Genomic DNA, 22,919 nt, shown 5'->3' with positions numbered 1-22,919 from the left:
GGTGGTCTTGAGCTTTGTAGCAGCAGAGGTTTTTTGTTAGTGTTGTTTTATTTTCAAGCCACTAATTTAATCCATTCCTTTAAAAAGATCTGTTTTTCAGGTCTAGAACACTAGTCTAGAAATTTCCTTTGTAATGCTCTCCATGTTGACAAACTACCATAAATCCTGTTTACCATAATCCATATTATTTTAAAGAGTAATGCAGAATTTGGATAAATAACGCCAGACTATGGCCCCAGTTCCCACCTAGCACAGTAACCAGAAAACCATCTCCTTTGGGTGGTTCAGTGAAATATGACTAAACGAGAGACAGGTACCTAGGGAAGAGCCCCTCCCTCACGTGCTTCCCCATCACTCTCCTACCCTGTGGCCTTATAATAGCAAGTGCTCTTACCTCTGTTCTGCTAACCTACCACCTCTGCAGACCTGCTCTTCAATACTGATTTTACCTCTCATCGAATTACAAGCACACTGTTTAGAAGGACTTCATCATAGCCAATCACACTGAGGATGTTCTCTAATGTAAGGGTTATTTTAATCACTGTATTTATTTGTCAGGGCTGCCATGAAACAAACTACCACAAACTTCTTTGCTTAAAATCACTGAAATTTATTTCCTTACAGTTCTGAAATGAAGATGTCATAAATCAACATGTCACAGGCTACAGTCCCCAAGTCCCTGGTGTCCTGATTCACTTCTTCCACCTCTGGTGACTCCCAGCACATCTTGGCTTGGGAGCTCATCATTCTAATCTTTGCCTCTATCATCAGACCACTGCCTCCTCTTCTGTTTGGCTTCTTGTTGGTAGGTCTGCATGGAATCTCCCTCTGCCTCTATTTGATAAGGACTCTTGCGACAGTATTAGAGTCCACCCAGGTAATCCAAGGTAATCTTTTCATCTCAAAATTTAGTCCATCTGCAAATGACCCTTTTTTCCAAATAAGGTTAAAATATAAAAATTCCAGAGCTTAGGACTTGATATTTGGTGCAGGAATTATTCAACCTACTAAAGTTCAACAGAAGTTCAGGGCCATAAAAATTTTAGCTCTTAGGATCCTTAGGCAAAAAAAAGAAAAAAAAAACAAAAAAACAATTGACCTCCATGTTCACATATATCACACTATAAACTGTACTCTTTAATATTCCTTATTAACTATGAATATTTGTCCCAAGATGGGACATTTATCCTGTGAAATCCTCTACAAAGTGATCTCTGTATTTTATGTCATACCCACATCCTACTTATTATCTGAAACACTCATTTGTATATTGAAAACTATAGTTATTTTCAGACAGGCAGGGTATCTGACTGGGAATACTAGAGGTAGCATTCTTTTCTTCATCAACTATTTCTTGAGTTCCCTACACTGTACCAACATCTCTTAGAGAAACTACCTTTAATGCCCAAACCCCTTACTTTCAATTTACCAAGGTGTCCTAGGGATTCTTAGGAGAACATTCTGGTAGCCTGTTTTACCAGCAAAGTCCTCAGTGGAGACAGACATATATGTAGTGAGATGGAGCCAAGTCTCTGAGAGATGAGGCCCACTTGATGTACCCCCTTGACATCCCCAAGTTTTGGGACATTAAATATATTACTGGAAAGTCCTAACAGAATTCCTTCAGGAAAGTATAAAGTCATCCAGGGTGTCAGTGAGCAAATGAAGGTAGAATGGAATGATTTACATCTCCATCCCAGATTATATTCAGATAAGGAGGTTCCATAATCAATAGTTGACTATGGTGGGGGCTGAATTCCTAAGAAGAATAAACTAAAATCTTCTAAGTCTACAAAAAACCCACTCTACTCTGAAGATTCAAAAAGTAGCACAAAGATTTTATTTTCAGACAGGCAGGGTATCTGAATGACAAGGTAGTTGGGCAGGGAGCCATGTGAAGGAAATCTTCCTGAAGAGAAGTCAGGAATCACATTGAGCCAGAAAAAAATTAAGCTTATTATCTTAATTATAAATTGAATGTATACTTATTGTAGATTACTTGGAAATGCATTCTAAAAGACTAAAATGAAGCAAATACCTTATTACTTAATTCTTTTATGGATATTGATTATTATATAGTATATAGTCCTAGATATAGAAATACTAGAAAAGGAAAAATAACATTTCTAAGACTCCTGACACATCATAAATAATTGTTATTAAATTATATATATAAACAGCATAGTTTGTCATACATAAAAAATATTAAAGCATATGTAATTTTTATTAATAATTTGCAAGTCAAAAAGATTATACCAATTTATATTCCCATTGCCATATCCTTTCACTATCATTTTACCAGAAATACTTCTCTGGATCCCATTTGAAATTTGTAATGAATCCCAAGTTCTATCCATCCATCAACACCAATCACCTACTTCTAGTGTCTGTGCTGCTGTCAGCTGTGGCACTAGCTGTATTTCAGTCCCTCTAACTGATCAATCAGAAATGATCCAATGTTCCAACAAGCCCTCTCTAAATCTAATCCATTAGGGACATTCAGGACACAGCTAATACTTTCTAAAATGTGGTTTTAAGATAGAAAGATTGACACAGAAACAGACAGACAGCACATATGTCCACATCAAAATGAGAATTGTTCTGCATGGTTTGGTATCCTCTACAAAAAAACTTTCTTTTACATAAATCCTGTCCAACACAAAAGTAGCAAAGTTACCTTTCTATTTCATCAAGCACTTAAGAGACTGTTACTATAAACATTTGCTTCTCCATCCCACATTGTAAAAGACACTTTTGATTTAATACGTAGACTTGTGTTGCAGTTGCCTTCCACTTAACATAAGGATGATTTATAACAGCTAACTTACAAATGTGTTCTGCACACAATCCAAAAGGACTGACCTTTGGTCACTATTAAAATTGGGACGAAATTAGCTCGCTAAAAGGCAATATCATATCCCTTATGCAGCTGTTATGAATTTCCACTTGAAATATAACATATTTTAAGCCTGTGTTCCTATTTTTTCCAAGTCTGGATTTGATATCAAACTCCATACTATTACAGCAGTGGGCAAGTGTGTTTTGTAAAATTGTAAAATTTCACCCGTGTTTCTTATGATAACAAGAACTCATTTATCTTGTAAGAAAAATGATCCCTCTTCCTTGAAGTTTCATTATGAATTTCTCTGGTTTTATCACCCAGTCAACATGGGGCTATTATCCAAGGCTTTTTGCACCACTGTTACAAGTGAACTCTACAAGATCAGTAGCTATAGACACTACATTGCATAGAATGTTCATTTCAGTTTGAAGGTCAAGGGTGGGGTTTCTGCCCCAAAGCCCATAACTTTCCACAGCACAGGCCATGTGTTCAGCATTAGATTCATATTTTAGATTGTGAACAAAACCAAAACACTGCAGATGAATATTCAAGATAAATTAAACAAAGACAAATATTAACCTATGGTCTCAACACACATAGTCTGAGAACACTGTGAGGACAGGGAACACACGTATTCATAATTATAATAGACACTTTAAACAGTGCATGTAGGAGAGATGATTGTTGGAAAAGAAAGAAAATGGAGGAAGGAAGTGGAAAAAAGGAAGAGAAAGGAGGAAGGGAAGGAGAGAAACAGGGAAGGAAGAGAATCAGAGTCAACAACCACATGCAACAACTCACTTAGGTTTACCACTCATTTGCTACTGGTCCACCTCTCCTTAAACTCTGATGCTATTTGTTTTGATTTATAACCTTTGTCAAACCTGACTTTGACCTGGGCTCCTGGCTTTATTTTCTTTTACTGCTGATTTTGTCTTTTGTAATACAATCTTACTAGTTGGTGGTTGGGCCTGTGATCTCTAATTACTATCCTTAGTCTGCCGTTCAAGTGGAATACTTTATTTTTTCCAGGTTCTTTTGTGTACATCATTGATTTAACTTGGAACTCTCTAAAATGGACTTTAGCTAAATTTGCCATTTAAACAGAAACAGTCAAATCTCCTAATGCTGAATATTAACCTCACCATAAGTTCAACTAGCCCAGCTATTTCAAGAGTATTTATAGTCAGATTTCCCTGGAACTCTAAATTTTTAATTGCTCTGAAGGTAATTCCAAATGTTCTAATGAATCTTCAATAACAACCAATAGAACTCAAAAAGAAAAAAAAATGTTACATGCAATTTAGGAAGGATTTTCCCATCTGCACAAAAAGTAATTATCATGAAGGTTGTCTACACAGAGAACAGCTAAAGGTAAACAGAGGCTCTCTGACAGGTGAGCTTGTGTGCTTCCCACCCTTCCCTCTTTCTCCCCCTCCCTCCCTCTCTCTCACTCACAGACACCCAAACACCAACAAAAGTATTTGAAAGCTTTTCTTAGATTTAGGTAGTCAGCCTTTGATAGTAGTAAAAAGAATATAACCTTATGTTTTAAATCTGAGTTCATATTTTTATTTAATAATGAGTTCATATTATTATGTGTATATGTATCTATGATTCTAAAACAATATATTGTTTTTTCTTTTCTTCCTTCCTTCTTTCCTTTTGTAGTACTGGAGTTGGAACCAGGGCTTCACAAATGCTAGGCAAGTGTTCTACTACTGAGCAACATTCCCAGCAAAATATATTGTTGGTGTTAAACAAAACTGAGATCAGAGACTTGGGAAGCTAAAGCAGGAGGATTACAAGTTTGAGGCTAGTCTCAGCAATTTAGCAAGATCCTGTACCTTATCTTTAACAAAACAAAACAGGAAAAGGGCAGGAGATGTACCTGGATTCAATCCCTAGTACTGGCAGGGATTGGAGGGAGGGGTTGAAAGAAAACACCCTGAGAAATAGTCATAGTCAGAAATTTAGAGTAAATAAAAGAATGAAAATAACCTGTATTCTATTACCCTGAAATTAATGCTAAATCAAATTTTAACAGGTTTTTCTATTTTTATGTGATTTGCTGTTTTTAAGTGATTCTATGAGACTCTTATGTTTTTAACTTACATTTAAAAAGATGAACACACATTAAAAGTATGCATTTTACCTGTTTTTAATTGCCAATATCTAGTATGTATTTTATATCTCCAAATAATAATAACTTACTATATTTTCTTTGCTTATTTTGTGTTGTGATAACCTGTGAACTTTAATTTAAATAATTGACCTTTGACTTGTTTAGAATGTTTCCACCTTAGTTACTTAACTTCTTGGTATTTTTTTCCTTCAAACCCTACTAAATGCAAAAAAAAAAGAAGAAGAAAGAAAGATAGGAAGGAAGAAAAACTCAGAATCTCAAAAACCTCAAAAGGTAATTGTCAGACTACTTATAAAGTGCACATAATAAGCATTAAATAAGCATAGATTCTTATCTTTTATTTTTCCTAAAGTGAGAACGTATTATTAACTTCCATACTCCTCCAAAGAGAAATTTATCAGCAGTAAAAAGAGAACATAAGTAAATATTTCATGCATTTTCAAACAATACTGATAATTTGGATAAACGAATAGTTGACTTTTCCTATTTGTACCGGGAATTGCAAACAAATTTAAGATGGCATATTAAATTCAATCAATTTGAATTGGAAATTGTGAGATTATTTTTAGAGTACATTTAGAGAAAATGAAATTCAGTATTTCTATAAAGTGAAACTTTTTTATTAGTTGTTCAAAACATTACAAAGCTCTTGACATATCATATTTCTTACATTAGATTCAAGTTGGTTATGAACTCCCAATTTTACCCCAAATACAGATTGCAGAATCATATCGGTTACACATCCATATTTTTACATAATGCCCTATTAGTAAATGTTGTATTCTGCTACCTTTCCTATCCTCTACTATCCCCCCTCCCCTCCCCTCCCATCTTCTCTCTCTACCCCACCTACTGTAATATAAGAGGTTGTGAGGGGAATGGGAAAATAAACAAGGAGAGAAAGGAATTACAGTGAAACTCATTTCAGAGAATAAAATTAATTTTAGAAATTATTTTCAAAATTATAAGATTAGAACTATTTCAAAATTAAATTAATTTACTTACTCAAATTTTAAAATAAATTAATGTTATGCACATCCTTTCTACTGCAGACATATAGTGTTTTTTAAATGCATAATTTACTCCTCCAAAAATGTATTTTGAATCTTAATTCAATTCACATTTTTTAAATTTTTTTTGAAAGCTATGGTATAGACTATCTCAGAATATACAAAGTTTATTTTAGGACCACAATATTACCTTCTAGAATATCATCTTTTTAATCTTGATATTCCACGGAAATAAATTTACATGTACTTTGAAATTAATCATGTAAAGACTTTTAACTAATTCTGTGAAGTTTTACTTATATACTGTATATTGGAATTTGGAGTGAATGAGTAATTGAAGAAGATAAAATCACATCTTTGAATGTTCTATATTGCACTTGATTTAATGGATCATTATAGAAACAGAACTGTCCCTAACAAAGACTTCAGAACCACTTAGCACAGAAATAGCCATCTGACAAACTAAAGGGGAAGAGCTAGATGACAAAAAAAATTCAAAACTTAAGTAATACTGAAAAGCAATCACAAATACTGTCTTCTATACCATGCCCTGGCTCTTCTTTACATTTAATCCAATAAAAAATGCTTAAAATGATCTTACAAAGGAGGATGCCAAGGTTGTAAGAGTCAGAGTGAGGAGAGCCAAGAAGAATAATACTCAAAACTCAGAGCTGACATTTCTAAAATGGGATCTAAAGTCAGAAGTAAAATTATGTTCATGAGTTGGAAGTACACAAAAGTCAAATATCAGGATGAATTAAATGGTTGATTAAAAGTGCAGAGATAAGATGACCTTGTAATTGTACCACTTTTGACTTCCACAAAGAAACATTTCATGCTCTAGCCAACTGGCACATGACCATTGTGAAAATCAACTGTAGGAAGCAAGTGAGTAAGACACAAATATAATAAACAAGCCATGGTGATAAGAGTGAAAAATTAAAAACGTGTGGACAAAAGAGAATTCGTCCATCCATAGACTGGCAGGATACCTTCTATTTAGGCCCATTTGCACACTTCTGATAAACAACATTTTGGCCAAAGTGTCTTCTGTCTGTCCTTTAAAATCCTTTTATACCTGCCTGCTTTTCCTCTCTGTAATTTAATTGAATTAAAAATAAAATATTTGAGCATCAGTTGTCTGTTTATCCATCTATCTGATGTTGGTTTAAGGGGACAAAGAATACATATCTCAACAAGAAACTGTGTTCCTTCTAGGAAGTTGAAAAAGAGTGTGGGCAATAATACAAATGGATGTCACAAGGTGAGGAGTGAGATTCTTTACAAGGGCAGTGGAAGGAGAGATTACGTTCAGTTGAAGAGATTTAGAAAAGGCTTTATGAAGCAGGTGACATTTCAGAAACAACCTGAAAACATGTAAGATTTTGGTTAAGTGGAGCAAGGGAAGGGTTATTTTCTAGCTAGCATACAACCTATGAATCTGGTTGAATAATAGATAGGAGCTGGGTGTCAGAAAGGAGTCACCCATATGTGGCCAGGGTTTCACAAGCAGGAGCTAAGAAACTGCCTCAACATCTCTAGTGTCAATTTTATTCATTCCAAACAGAGATTTTGATGCACTTTCTAATGCTTTTTAATTTGTTCCCAATAGCTCTCACATTTGGAAAACTGGAAATCAATCTTATGAAATAATGTTTTATTATTTCTAATAATAACTAGGATGTTTTTTAGGATCACAGAAATCGAAATACTTTTCCTTTGTTGGCATCCTTTGGCTATCATTGGTTTAATAAACTTTCTAGAGCTATGCCTCTTTTACAATGTATCTTTTTGCAGTTCTTTCAAAAATTATTTATGCACATCAAGTAAGACATGAAGCCTTTTCTAAATCTCTTCAACTGCATGTAATTTCATGAAGACTTGACAATTTTCCATGTCAGAATTTAATCTTGCATTTCCTTATATCATATCCTAAATGAAATATACAAATCATGTGTGTGTCCATGTGCTTATATTGACATGTGCTGTGATTTTCCAAGTCTTAAAGTCATGCATTGTGCTAGATTATTGAAATATTTAGATATACATTCTAATTCATTTCCCAATTGAAAATATTTTAAGTCAATTAGAAAGTAAATTACATTTACCAGATATAGCTTCATAGGAGATTTTGGAAAGTTCTCTGCTTATAATTTTCTGAAGTATCTAGAGTGCCTCTCTGACTCTAGAGAGACACAATCTTCTGTCCCTCCTAATATGAATTAGATAATTCCATTGCTCTGTAGATGTTCTGAAGGCTAAAGACTCTTAATGCTAAATTTATTGAGAGAATAAATCCCATTTTAGCTGTCTTGTCTCTGCCCTTTGGGTGAACAGAGACCAAAGAAATAAGACATGTATTTATTCACAAAGGATACCCTCACATAGGAAATGCTATGTATTTGTGGAATCTTCTTTAGTTAATTGAAGAGATTATTTATTGAGGAAATAATTTATTGAGACCTGGGATTAAATACATAATTGATTTAACATCTCCAGAGTTACTAGCCATGCATGTTGTAAATGCTACAAATCTAGGAAGCATAACTCACACAATCCTGCTTCAGAATGTGGGCAAATCCAGGGAAGCATCTCTTTCCTTCCTCATCCCAAAATGTTACTCCTGCTGCCAGTTTTTTCACCTGTACCCTCTCATCTGATTTTTTGTCCTTGGCATACAGTTGAGTGCTTTCTCTGCTCTCCTGTATTGCCAAAGCTATTTTGAGCTTTGTGTTCACATTAATTTGAAATACTTGTTGACCTGTTGTTTACCAGATATTGTTAGGGAATAGAGGAGAAACTTTATAGTTTCTTCCTCTTTCCTGTCTTCATTGACACCAGATTTGAACTTTGTATATGTTGTCTCCCATACTTAGAAGTTAAACTTGAAGACCTGAATCAAAGAGCAGATTCTCACTCTGGGAATACATTTTCCTTGATGTTTTTAATTGCTGATTAATTTGGTGAATCACATAAGAGATGCTACAAGGTTTGGTTGCTGTTGCTTTAAAATGAATTAATAGTTTGATGAAAAATTTCAAACTATAACCCCTGTGACATGAATCTAGAATTGTTAATAATATGTTAGAAAATAACATTCTGAATTATACCTTAACATAATGAAGAAAATACAGCTGATGTCCTAAAAAAAAGGGATTTGAGAAGGCAGTTTTGTCATTTTTAGTAATATGGATTTACTAAAATCAACAATTTACTGAAATAATGATATGGAAGTGGCAAATAAAATACACCCATTTCTCTTCCTTTTCATAAAAATGATCAATTGGTTTTGTAACATTTAGAAAATTAAGTAGATGTTTTTGTGATCAGTATACTTTTGGTTTCGTTCTGTTTTCTCTTTCTAAATGAAATCACTTTTTTAAAAGAAAAAAATTAAAATGCCACCTCATGATGGCCATTATGCTTTTTTAACATCAAAATTAAATGGACAATTGTAGAGGTTAACCCCCTTGACTTCTTAATCACTTTTAACATTGACTCCTTCTTCTTGAATAATCTTAAAATCTTAAAATTATTTTCTCTATCATCTCCCAAGATTCTGATAATTTTCTTTAATTCCTACTACACTGATATTCTGTTTAGTATCCTTCAGGTTTTATTTTTCCTCCTCCCTGTAAATATGGGATTTTCTTCTTATGATCCCAGTTAACTTTGTCCTGGAACATTTTAGTCAATCCTGTAACTTCAACTACTGTCTGTTCAGCAATGAGCTTCAAATCTTTGTTTGCCTATCAGATCTCTCTCGAGCTAAAGTCAATGTCCATATACTTTATACATTATCCATCTCTAAATCAATAGATTCCCAGGTACACTCAGAATTTTTCCTATCTTATTTCTGAACCTAACCCTTCAACACACTGTAATATGGTCACCTTCTACCCAAAAGGCTGAGTCAGAACCTGGGCAGTCAACTTGAACATTTCTATCTTTTCCAACCCACATTCAAATTTTGACCCAGTCCTATTGATCCAACCTCTTTAAGTATCTCCATACCAACCCTGCTCTCTCTGCTCTTACCACTACTATTTCAATTCAGGCATTTATCATTTTTACGTGAAGTACACAGTAAACTCCTAACAGATCCCCTAAGTTCATTCTGAAAATTATCTATCCACTAACCACACTGATCCTAAATCTTTTATTTTCAACACAGTGACTGCAAAGAAATCATATAACAATTTCATCTAAGAGTTGGGGGGGGTTTGGTAAAAGGAGGGTGACATCTTTAATTAAATAAATCATTCACCATAGAGTAACTGGGAAAATATTATCGACGAAATCATAATTGTTTTATAATGTTTATTTAGAATTGTCAAAATCTTTTAAAGGAGGCCATATTCTTTTTGTGAATATTGAACAAGAGTATGTGGTGTAAAGAAAGAAAGAGGAAAGGAAAAAGAAAAGCTAAGAAACAATTCTGAATAAAATCCAGTGGGTTCACGTTATCCTTAGAATAAAGAGTCATTATGGCCCCGGTTTGTCTGCCACAGCATCTCATCAATGATTACTAAACAGAAATGCTATATAGAATGAAAAGTGAGAAACTGCTATATGAAATCTTAATGACTTTTCACATGCTTTGAACACACTTGAAATACCAATTATACCCCCCCATGAAGACACTGCACACACACACACACACACACACCCTCTGATTCCTATTTTCTTTTCCTTCAAAGAAACTCTTACAGTTGCCTTACAAAATCTTCTTTGCCAAAGTCAATTTTGAAGCTAAATAAAAAGCCTCTAGCCTTTGTTTGTAATTTTATACGTTGTGTGAATACCTCTATTATATTACTTATCACAGTGTAAAGAAATGCATGGTTTGTGCATCTCTATTTCCAATGTACAATGAACTTCCTGGGGATAAAAATCAATTTTTTTATCTTAGTAACCCCAACATCAAGCCTGACATGTGAATAAATGTTTTCTAAAAACTTGAGGACTTTTAAAAAAGTTTAGTAAATAAGAGGCAAAAACAAATTCCTTACCTTAGACAAATAAGCTTAGATTTGTTCCTGATGGATATACAATTAAAAAATACCAAGAACTTTGAAGAATTACAATAATGATATATTGATGACCACTCTGAAAATCTGCTTTAAAATGTCTGTTTGTCTGCTTTCCTTATCTATCTTCTATTATGCTAAAGAACTGCACAGGGAGCTGAAGAAATGAAAACAGCCTTTATTTAATGCTCACATGCTTTGCACATACTGAAAACCATCCAGTCTGAAAACCAGTCTTTGCACATATAGTAATTGTGTGACAGATGGTCTCTGGCTTGTCACACAATTACTATATACACAGTATGGAACTAGAATCCAAAGTAAGCTAATAGATCGTAGCCAACTACACAATCAGGGAAAGACTCCCCATCAGGTCTTGTGATGAATGCTTCCTATCCTTGATCAGCTCCTGGGCACTGTGGGGCACTAGGATCCAACAGGCTGTCAATCAGGGTGCATGGTCCAGTCTTCAGTCTTTTGTCAACCCCTCCCTCTACAGCATTCTTAAAATTACTTCCTTGACTCAACTCATTAGTTCTTCATTTACTTTTTATTTCACCTATTTGAAAGAAATTTATTTATATATTCTTTCAAAAAATATAGAATAGTCACCTTTGGCAAGCTCTATGCCTGGTGTGTGGGAGATTCAAATTGAGAACAAGTGATATCCTTGTCCCTATGAATTTTTTATCTTTTGGGGGTGGGATAAGCATTTTTCAAAAACTCACTTAAATCTGCACAATGCTGTTGTGGCTGAGTCAGAGAAAGAGGCTGGCAGGATCAGGAGGGCGGCACAGGAGCTGTTAAGGCAGGGGCATCAGCAGAGCGGCTGGGCCCAGGCCTTGAGTCTGCCAGTGCCCTGTGGATGCGAATCACTGCCGCACAAGCACCAGAGGCAGAGCAATTGATGGGCCAGTCAGGCATGAGCGCTCAGGATGAGGCCTCTGTAGGGCGCTCCTGGCCTGTCAGCTTCTGCTGTACTGCTGCTGCTGCTGCCCAGGGCCCAGGCAGAGGAGCATCAACACATGTTCCCAGCAGAGGCTCCATCTGGTAGTCTTTTAGGCCCCTTCTGACCTTAAAGCCTCCAGTTTCCCAGTGGAAGGCCTGGCCCCAAAACAATCTCTTGCATTTGGTCTAAAGTTGATCGGTGGTTTAATTACATTTTCACATTCAAGATTGGATGTTAAGGATTCTAGGAGTGGCTTTCACTTAGGACTGGATCGTTTTCAGAATGGTGAAGTGGAGCAAGGCAGGAAAGTCAGTTTCAAGATACAGAAGAAGTTGTCTTATGGATGAAAACTGCTGGACCCTTCCAAAATTGCCTCGAAACATATAAGTACTTTTCACTTCTAATCTGTGTGGGGTCAAAAAAAGTAACAGTCATTACCATGAAGCTCTAGGAGAAACATTTCAAGGAGTTGAAATGGAATTTAGTGGTCTAGATATTAAATTTAAAGATGATGTGATGCCAGCCAGTTACTGTGAAATTAATTTTGATAAAGAAAAGAGAAGCCTTTGTTTATGCTATCAAAATTCACTACTGGTAACAGATGTACATAGTTGATTTAGCAATATGGGGTATTATTGGTGAAGCAGATGAAAATGTAGAAGTTTGTTATCTTTGGACCTACAAAAAGCTTGAAATAGATTTTAATGAAAATTTAATTGTTGGAGGAAATGTGAAACTGTTCCCAATACCAAAATACAGATGTCATATTTGGTAAAATGGAAAAATTCAGATGTAAAATTTGAAGAACGATTGCACAAATATCTTGTGATCCATCCTTTTTTCAACAGGGGATTCATTGGTTTTTAATTTTCAACTCCTTCAGGATGGTGATCTTCTTGATAGGCTTAGTTTCAATGATTTTAATGAGAACTTAAGGAAAGATTATGTCTGGTTCAGTAATGAAGAAATGGCTGACATGGATAGACTTAGGAGATGGATATGGATAGAAACAGGTGCATGGAGATGTATTTAGATCATCAAGACACCAGCTAATATTTTCCTCTCTACTTGGTTCTGGATTTCAGATATTTCCTGTGTTTCTCATTGTTATTATTATTGCAATGATAGAAGATTTACATATTTTTCTATGCTGCTACATCACCAATGAATGATTATTTTGGAGGAAGTCTGTATGCTAGACAAGGAGAAAGGAGATGGATAAAACAGATGTTCACTGGGGCATTCCTTATCCCAGCTTCAGTGTGTTGCAGGCCTTCTTCAATTTTATATTTATTTATTACCATGCTTCAAGAGCCATTCCTTTTGGAACAAAAATCTAAATCTTATTGGTATAATACTTGGCTGAAATTTGTTAGGTCAGCCCAACTTCCTTTGTTGTGCCAATGCTGTGCCTTGTCCTATACTGGAGAAAAAATATTTTATGTAGCCTGCAGTTATTGTTTGCCTGGGAAGTATTTTACCTTTTGGCTCTATCTTTATTGAAATGTATTTCATTTTCACATCTATTATGTCTATGACTTCATAATGCTGGTTCTGGCTATCCTTTGCATTGTTACCATCTATGTGATATTGTGTGCACATACTTCTTGCTAAATGGGATTATAGGTGGCAGCGGACAAGTTTTCTCTCTGCTGAATCAACTTCAATCCCTGTTTACACGTATTCGTTTTACTAATATTTTTTTTGAAACAAAGATGTATGGCTTACTTCAAACATCATTTTACTTTGGATATATGGTGGTATTTAGCACAGCCTTGGGGTAATGTGTGGAGCACTTGTTTACATGGGAACAAGGGCCTTTGTCAAAAAAAAAATCTATACTAATGTGTAAATTGACTAGAGACACAAGAAAACCTGGAAATTTGGATCAATTTCTCTTTAATATGGGTAGAAGTCAGTGCTGTTTTCATCTAAACCCTGAAAGGAACTGAGAAAGGGAAATGGCCTTCCTGATAATAGGTGGCTCGTCCATGATCTCCACAAGTCAACAAAAGCACTCCTAATAGAACGAAAACCTCAGGCAGGACCACATCGTGATCATATCAAAAACTATGTGGAGACTGACTCTGAGGCAACAGAAATTACTGAGCCAACCTTTTTCTTACCAGGCATTACCTACCCCAGGTTTGCCCAGAACAAGGGGAAATGGCCATTTAGCGAGCAACCTCTTTACCAACATGGACTGTGACTCTCCAGTAATCTTCCCACCCCTGAGACAAAAGTACAAAAGTGATTGAAGATGCTCAATCACCAAGCTGCCTCACTTCTTGCCCCTGTCCTGACTCACATCGTGGAGTCATTGAATAAAAGACAGAATCTTCTAAGGGTCACTGCTCCATGTTTCTTTCTGAAATGCTTCTGTGTGGCTGTGGAGCCACCAGAAATCTAGGTAAACTGACTCTGACCACAGGTGACAGCCTGGTGAGCTTCAATTGGTGGACATTAGCATCATGATCTTGTTTTTAATTTTATTTGCCTCAGGTCCCAATATATACTTTAAAATTCAGAACTTTTTTCAGCATCACAGATTACTCTGAACAGGTCTCTACATCCAGCTGCCATTTTGCAAGAGATATGGAAGAAAGAGAAAGAAAGATGTGTACAATATTCTAAATATGAATTAGCAAAATCCAGATGTGAGGACGTCCATGGATCCCAGGGCCTGCCACTATAACAAAGAGACCAAGGAAAAGACACACAGGGCGGAGAACCTGCAAACCAAGAACTGCACAAAGACATACCAAGTGGTGCATGGGGTGTCTGTCTTAGCCCTTGAGCTTGTGTGCCCTGGTGCTGGTTACTTCCGAGGAAGGATGGAATAGGGCTAGGATGCAGCCATGTGGGATGCTGACAAGGTGCTGTTCTTGACTTGGTTCTAGGGTGTTCCACATAATTTTTCACTAAGTTACACTTTTTTTCTCTGTGGTCCCCTCCCCTGCTTTGTACTTTCATTGCCTTCCATTACTGTGACAAATATATGAGGTAATCAGCTTTAAAAGACACAGGTATGTTCTGGCTGACTTTTGCAGGCTTCACTCCATGGTTGGTTGCCCTGTTGTTCTTGGACCTGGGGTGAAACCACATATCACCCTGGCAGTGCATGGTGGCAAGTGACTCACTTAATGGTGGCTGGGAAGCAGAGAGTGGGAAATTAAAAGACCAGGATTCCTCAGTCCCATGAAAGGAGGCCCTTAACAGGAAGCTCCCCACTAGCCTCCCCCTTAAAGATCCCACTTCCTCCCAATAGCACCTGTGGCTGTGATCAAAGCTTTCTCACCTGGGCCTGTAGGGATCATTCCAGATTCAAACTTTAGTAGTGGCAGTGCTTCATTTAAAAAGGAAAGGATTAGAAGTATACCCTCCACTGGTCTTTTCCTACAGATAGAAATATAGAGGTGGAGAAGCCAAGAGCCCACTGGGGTCATCCCAGGCACCAGGAGAGGCCACAGCTTGACCAGGGAGGCCAGAGCAATGGAGGCATGGAGTGGAGGCCAGGTTCTGGATGCACTGGAAGTAAGAACCAGCACAGCTGCTGACTACTGAATGGAGCATAAAGAAAGAGAAGATGGCACTGGGGTGGAGCTCAGGGGCACAGTACTTGCCTGGCATATGTGAGGCCCTGGATTCTATCCCTTGCAGAACAAGAGAATTTTTTTTGAAGAAATAAATAGGAGACACAAGGTCAGGCCTCTGTTTCTCCTTCCTTTGTTGCACAACCAGACAATACAAAACTCTTTCAGCCTAGGATGTTATTGGTCACCACTGGGGAAAAACAGAAAAATGCAGGGAGATGTCAGAGAAATCTGCTTTGCAGCAATAACAGCCCCAGTTCCCCTGGCCTTCATTCTTGTCCCTGACAGGGGACTGTAACTTTGTTTCTGTTATCCCATTAGCTGAGGATGCCTGGCCAGGGCCCAGCAGGCAGCATTTACCTGGTCCAGGGAAACTGTCAGTCTAGACCCCAGAAGAGTCCTGGTTCCCCTGTGTCACCAGATCACCCACTGGGAAGGTGCTCTTGGAAGGAAGGCTGTCTGAAGCTTCAGTTGTTACAGGGTGGGGACTGGGGAGTCTGTAGCCACCTGCCCTGGGAGTGAGGGAACTGATCCCAGTGACAAATGCAGATGCCTCCTCCCCCAACTCACATGGTTAGTTGATTGGTGAGAGCAGAAATCTGCTGCTTTGGGAAAAGGGGGAAAGCGAAAAAGTTTGCTTTAAGAAACTGCTGATTCCCAGTTATCTTATTTGTTAAGAAAAGGGGATTTACTTTTCCATGTACTTCTGCATTTAAATCTACACTCAGAGCCAAAGAAAAGAGTAGCTCAGATAGGGATCTACACCTTGCCTTGACCTTTATCCCAAAAGACTTGCCCCTGAGGTAGAATGCACTCAATTAAAGTTAATTTTGCATGAGTCAATGAAGACTAATCCAATAATATTTCTGAAGCATCCTTAGCATCAATATGTAGCCTGTGCTTCATGACGCTTTCCTTACACAATCTCTCTTACTTGCAGGTCACCTGGCAGAATTCCTTATCTTTATTCACCAGATCCACATTTTAGAGTTGTAGTTAGTTTTGCATTCACTCACACAACCATTTATACTGTAACCACTATTTATTTGCCAACCACTGTTTCACAGTAGCTTATGATACATCAATAAACAAGAAAAATAGTCACCTGCCTTGTGGGTGCCATTCTGATGAAGAGAAGCAGACAACAAATACAATAAATAATCCAGTAATTCAGTAAAAGTAGATCTATGGGGGTGCAGAGTATCACAAGGGATCTGATGCAGGGGAAGGGACTTACTGTATCATCTTAACATAGGAACACAATCTCCAGAACCTGTCTTATATGTCTGGCTGAAGAGCAACCTTGACTTTAATTTCATTTAACAGTGTGCCAAAATATATTAGATGAGAATACCAAAAGCCTAGAGAAAATACAGAAGTATTACTGAGCCTATGGAAAATGAAATGAGAGTGCCTAGGATTCTCAGAAGTTATTTATTAATAAATAACTTTTTAATCATGTTTTGTTTACAAAACTTCAGAGAATATGGAAAATATTTTAAATTTGTCGCTGATATATAAAATGTAAAAATTCTATGTATTTAGAGAGTACCATGTGATGATTTGATACACCAAATAAGGTACAATGTTTATATCAGGTTAAAGACACCCACCTCCTTAAACATTTCCCCTTTTTATATGGTGAAAACATGTGGGATCTTTTCTTCCACCTTGTTGAAATATACCATATCTAAATGTTATCAATACTCACCACTTTACTGTGCAATAGCATTCCAGAAAATGTATGCTATTGGTTTTCATTTATTTATTTGCCAATGAGCCTTAATTTTATTTATTTATTTAAATGTGGTTCTGAGATAAGATCCATACTGCATAGAGGTTTATCAATTAAGTCTAAATCCTCAGAGAACTGAGAAGAGTTCTCTTATTTTGACTTTCCAAAAGTGTAAGTATGTTAATATATACCTATATTTGTTTCAAAAATATGGAAATGCGTATCTCCTTAACAGATATTAAATTCAGCACAATGGCCTATGGTCAGAGAAATGAAGGAGGTTCTCATTTTCTATTTTTTGTTTGTATGTTGACATTGAGGACTTTACATGTGTATACTTAAAATCTGATTAAAATGAGAGATATGCAGTGATATTTTATAAACTAACCAGTGCACACTATGATAGTTAACACCCAGTAAGAAAAATAGTAAGTACTAGTTTTCCCCTCCAAACTCATGAAAGAGTAGAGTTTGAAACCTAGTTTGAATATCCAACTAATTACCTGGGGATTGCCATTAGGAAAAATTCAGACTTCCTTCCCTCTATCAATGTCAAGAAGAAAGCACTTTTTCCTGATTCTACCCACCAGGTATTGGTCTAATGCATCTTCCATGGCATCTCACACAATGGTCCAACCCAACCCCAGCCAGGCTCTCCACCATCCCCAAGTCTTCACCTGTGGTGTCCTCATGCAGGCCAATGTCAAAAGCCAGCTTATCAGTTAGAGACCACCAGATGCAGAGGCAGCACAGATACTAAATCACAGAACCAGAAGTGATTGCTCAATATTTACAGTCATGGTGGAGTCCTGTTCTGACAACTGATTTGATATGTGTCTCTCTCTGCTGCTTAGCCTTTTTCTAAAAATCTGGGTCCCTCTGAACAAAGCCCAGGTCTTTATTGGCTGAGGCAGAACAGCCTTAGCATAGCATTCATTAGGAGCAATATTTAAAGGAAATGTGTAATTTTTCCCTCATAAAAGACTAAGGAAATGTGCTGTGTCACAACAAGACAAATAACTGAATATGTGTTTCTACATCTCTCACTTCATGTGATATATTCATGATCCCCAGCTAGAGCACAGTGTGATCTGACAGTGACAACCGGATCCCAAGCAGAAATTGAAAAACTATTCAATTTTATGTTCTACTTCTGTTTTCCCTTCATTTTTTTAACTCTCCGAAATCCATCCAGAATTACTTGGTTTTAGTGTGCAGGATGTTGTTTTACTAAAATGAAGTTTGATTGTGCATGTGTTTCCCTAGGAGGAATTGGTTTCTCTCCAGACTATCATTGCCTCCAGCCCCTAGGTTTTCCTAACCATATGGTCATGAAGTTTTGGGTCATTTTTCAGACCAACTCTCAGCACCTTGCTAAGTGCTATAAGGAGAGGACACAAAATGAATGTGGTATGAGCTTGCAGTACACCACCATCTGCAAAAAGCACACTCACAGCCAGTAATAACAGGACCATGAAGAGGACACAGTGTTCTGGGGATTAGGAAAGGCCAGGCCCCTCTCCAGGAGCTCTGAACAATTAAGGCAAAGTCTAGAACATTCCCATCATGGAACAGGGCCTTCCAGCTAAATGGCAGCCAGTGAGTATGTGAAGGCAGGAGATGAACTGATTGGGGGGAAGTCAGCACCATAGGGATATGTCATCTATGGGATATGTCATCTATGTGAGCTGGAGACTCGGAATTTGCCAGACTATGAAGCACTGGCTCTCATGGTTATAGGAGAAGCTTCAAGGGTCTCCAAACCTGTACTGAGTAAGCACAGAACTGTGTGTCTGACCTGGAGACAGGCAACCCACAGGGATCCCTGAAGTTCACAGGTTTCAGATATAAACTGTGTTAAATGTCTGTTTTTCTCATGTGGGGGCAGGCCCCAAATTCCTTAATAAGACACCTAAAGCACAAGAATCAAAAAATGGGATGAATTCAACCTAAAAAGTTTTTTTCTCAGCAAGAGAAATAATGTGAGAATAGGGAGCCTACATCCTGGAAACAAATTTTTACCCCTCACATCAGATAGAGCTCTAATCTCTAGAGTATAGGAAGAACTCAAACATTTAAAACAACAACAAAAATTAAATTAACCAATCAACAAATGGGCCAAGGACCTGAAAAGATACTTCTGAGAAGAGGATATACAATCAATCAACAAATACATGAAAAATGCTCACCATCTCTAGCAAATAGAAAAATGCAAATCAAAACTACTCTAAGATACCATCTCATTTCAATAAGAATAACAGCCATTATGAAGTCAAGCAACAATAAGTGCTGGGGAGGATGTGGGAAAAAAGGTACACTCATGCATTGCTGGTGGAACTGCAAATTGGTGCAGCCAATTTGGAAAGCAGTATGGAGATTCCTTGGAAAGCTGGGAATGGAAACTCCATTTGACCAAGCTATTCCCCTTCTCGGACTATAGCCAAAAGACCTAAAAAGAGAATACTACAGGGACACAGCCACAATGTTTATAGCAGCACAATTCACAGTAGCTAGACTGTGGAACCAAACTAGATGCCCTTCAATAGATGAATGGATAAAAAAATGTGGCATTTATACACAATGGAATATTACTCAGCACTAAAAATAACAATATCATGGCATTTACAGGGAAATAGTTGGCATTAGAGCAGATTATGCTAAGTGAAGTTAGCCAATCCCTAAAAAAACAAATGCCGAATGTCTTCTCTGATATACGGGATGTGACTCAAAATGGGATAGGGAGGAAGAGCATTAAGAAGGTTACCACTAAATAGGAAAGAGAGATGGAAGAGAAAAAGAGGGAGAAGGGGAATTGCATGGAAGATGGAAGGAGATCCTCATCATTATACAGAATACATGTATAATGTTGCGAGGAGAAAAAAAAAGGAAGTATATCACATTAGATGGGGTAGAGAGATTTCAGGGGAGGGGGGAAGGGGGGATAGGAAGGGCAGCAGAATAATTTCAGGGGAGGGGGGAAGGGGGGATAGGAAGGGCAGCAGAATAAAATAGACATTATTGCTGTATGTATATATAGGTGAGTGTATGACCAATGTGAGTCTGCAACCTGTACAATCAGAAAAATGAGAAATTATACCCCATTTGATTCGAATGTACGAATTGTCAACAGAATTGTACTGTCATGTGTAACTAATAAAACAATGTCCGTTTTTATTACAGAAAAAGTAACAACTTTATATTGCTCTGACTTCCCAGACAAAAACAAGGTGGTGCCTGATGAAATCGTCTGTGAATTTCCTCAACAATATTACAGTCCTCAGCACTGCAGTTATTGACATACCGTCTTCTAACTTTCACAGTAACATTGAGGTAGATATAGATGCTATGATTATCCTACAAACTTCATTGAGTGCCATGGCAAGGACTTGGCCTATTCACTCTGTACTCCACACCTAGTGTAGTGCCTAGCACACAGACATTGATCAAGCAAAGTGGTTAAAGGACCCAAAGAAATTTTCAGACACAATTAAGTTTAAAAAAACCAGAAAAGTATCCCAGGTTGTGTGGTGGCAAAAGTGTGCCTGAATCTAGAAGTCAGCACCAACATGCAGAGTAGACTCAACTCTAAGACACCATTAACACCGAAATGCAACAAGTAACCTCAGCTTAGCCACCACCCAGTGTGCAGGAGATAGTAGCTGGCTCAACAGACACCAGTGACCAGATAGCTGTCAGGTCCATAGTGAACTGGGATTCTTTTTCAGTTTTAACTAATTTGTGCTTGGGGATAAATTTTAATGGAATTCATATTAAAATCCCAAAGACAATTCTTCACAGAACTAGAAAAAGCAACCATGAAATTCATGTGGAAAAATAAGAGATTCAGAATAGCCAAAGCAATACTTAGCAAGAAGAGTGAAGTAAGACACACCATGATAGTATAGCTTAAACTGTACTACAGAGCCACGGTAACAAAAAACAGCATTGCATTGGCACCAAAACAACACAGAGACCAATGAACGGTACAGAACAGAAGACACAGAGACAAACTCACAAAATACCGTTATATCATACTAGACAAAGGCACCAAAAACATACATTAAATTTAAAGAGTCTATTCAACAAGTGGTGCAGGGAAAATTGTAAAGCCACATAAAACAAAAAAGAAAGTAAAGCCCTCTCTCTCACTCTTGACAAAACTCAATTGAAAATGAATCAAAATTTAGGCACTAGAACAGACTACCTGTGCCTAATAGAAGAAAAAGTAAGCCCACATCTTGACGATGACAGCCTAAGACCTGACTTCCTTAAGGAGACTCCTACATTTCAAGAAGTAAATTCAATAATTAATAAACAGGATAGATTCAAACTAAAAAGTATATTCTCAGCAAAGGACACAATCAATAATGTGAAAAGAGAGCCTACAGAATGGGAGAAAATCTTCCCCACATGCACCTCAGAGCATTAATCCCTAGGATATATGCAGAACTCACAAAACTTAACACCAAAAAAACGCCAGGGTTGTGGCTCAGTGGTAGAGCACTTGCCTAGTATGTGTGAGGAACCGGGTTTAATTCTCAGTACTGCATATAAACAAAATAAAATAAACAGTCCATTAACAACTTAAAAAAATCTTTAAAACGGATTTTATAATTTAAACAACCAATAAGTGAAAATTAATAAAATCATATCTAATAACACTCAAATCAACATCAAATGAATGGAAAGTAAAAGGGCTTTTAAGAGTGGGTATACTCTCTCCCACTTTTCTGCCAAATGATGACTCAACTATTGGGACAGACTTTTTCTGGCTTCTTACCTCCAGAACTGTGGGAAATAATTTTCTATTCTTTATAAATCTCATAATTTTCACTATTGGAAATTAAAATTAACAAATTTCAATATTTAGACTAATTATCTAAAATATAACAATACCTTTGAAACCGGAGTTCGAAGACGAAGCTCCATGGCTTCTGCTGGCAGGTAGGGCGCTGCCCGCGAGGGGCAGGGAGGCCTCGGCAGCAGAGAGGAGTCCTAGCTCTTCAAGGCAGGCCATTCCACGCAGGGCTGCAGCAGACCCCCGCAGATCCTCAACCATTTCTTCTTCTTTCGGCAGTCTCTACAAAGTCGAGGAACCATCTCCGGGAAACAAAGCAGGCTGGAACTTCCTCGGGACTCCGGCGAGGCTCCGGCGAGGCGAGGCTCCGGCGAGGCGAGGCTCCGGCGAGGCGAGGCTCCGGCGAGGCGAGGCTCCGGCGAGGCGAGGCTCCGGCGAGGCGAGGCTCCGGCGAGGCGAGGCTCCGGCGAGGCGAGGCTCCGGCGAGGCGAGGCTCCGGCGAGGCGAGGCTCCGGCGAGGCGAGGCTCCGGCGAGGCGAGGCTCCGGCGAGGCGAGGCTCCGGCGAGGCGAGGCTCCGGCGAGGCGAGGCTCCGGCGAGGCGAGGCTCCGGCGAGGCGAGGCTCCGGCGAGGCGAGGCTCCGAGGCTCCGGCGAGGCGAGGCTCCGAGGCTCCGGCGAGGCGAGGCTCCGAGGCTCCGGCGAGGCGAGGCGAGGCTCCGAGGCTCCGGCGAGGCGAGGCGAGGCTCCGAGGCTCCGGCGAGGCGAGGCGAGGCTCCGAGGCTCCGGCGAGGCGAGGCGAGGCTCCGAGGCTCCGGC

General features: G+C 38.1%; 1 long non-coding RNA gene and 1 pseudogene across 1 annotated transcript; one reads left to right on the top strand and one right to left on the bottom strand.

Moving 5' to 3' along the window:
- Nucleotides 1-586: 586 nt before the first annotated feature.
- Nucleotides 587-22,522, bottom strand: LOC144373673 (uncharacterized). Its single transcript, XR_013433264.1, has 2 exons — nucleotides 22,202-22,522; nucleotides 587-1,057 (listed from the first exon to the last, which is right to left on the bottom strand). It is a non-coding gene; the product is annotated as an uncharacterized LOC144373673 (long non-coding RNA).
- LOC144373699 (transmembrane 9 superfamily member 3-like) lies at nucleotides 11,964-13,838 on the top strand (annotated as a pseudogene).
- Nucleotides 22,523-22,919: the final 397 nt, after the last annotated feature.

The sequence above is a fragment of the Ictidomys tridecemlineatus genome, unplaced genomic scaffold (assembly GCF_052094955.1).
Source record: "Ictidomys tridecemlineatus isolate mIctTri1 unplaced genomic scaffold, mIctTri1.hap1 Scaffold_46, whole genome shotgun sequence".
Classification (NCBI taxonomy): Eukaryota; Metazoa; Chordata; class Mammalia; order Rodentia; family Sciuridae; genus Ictidomys; species Ictidomys tridecemlineatus.
The sequence above is the reverse complement of the archived record's forward strand: the minus strand, read 5'-3'. Positions and strand labels throughout refer to the sequence as shown.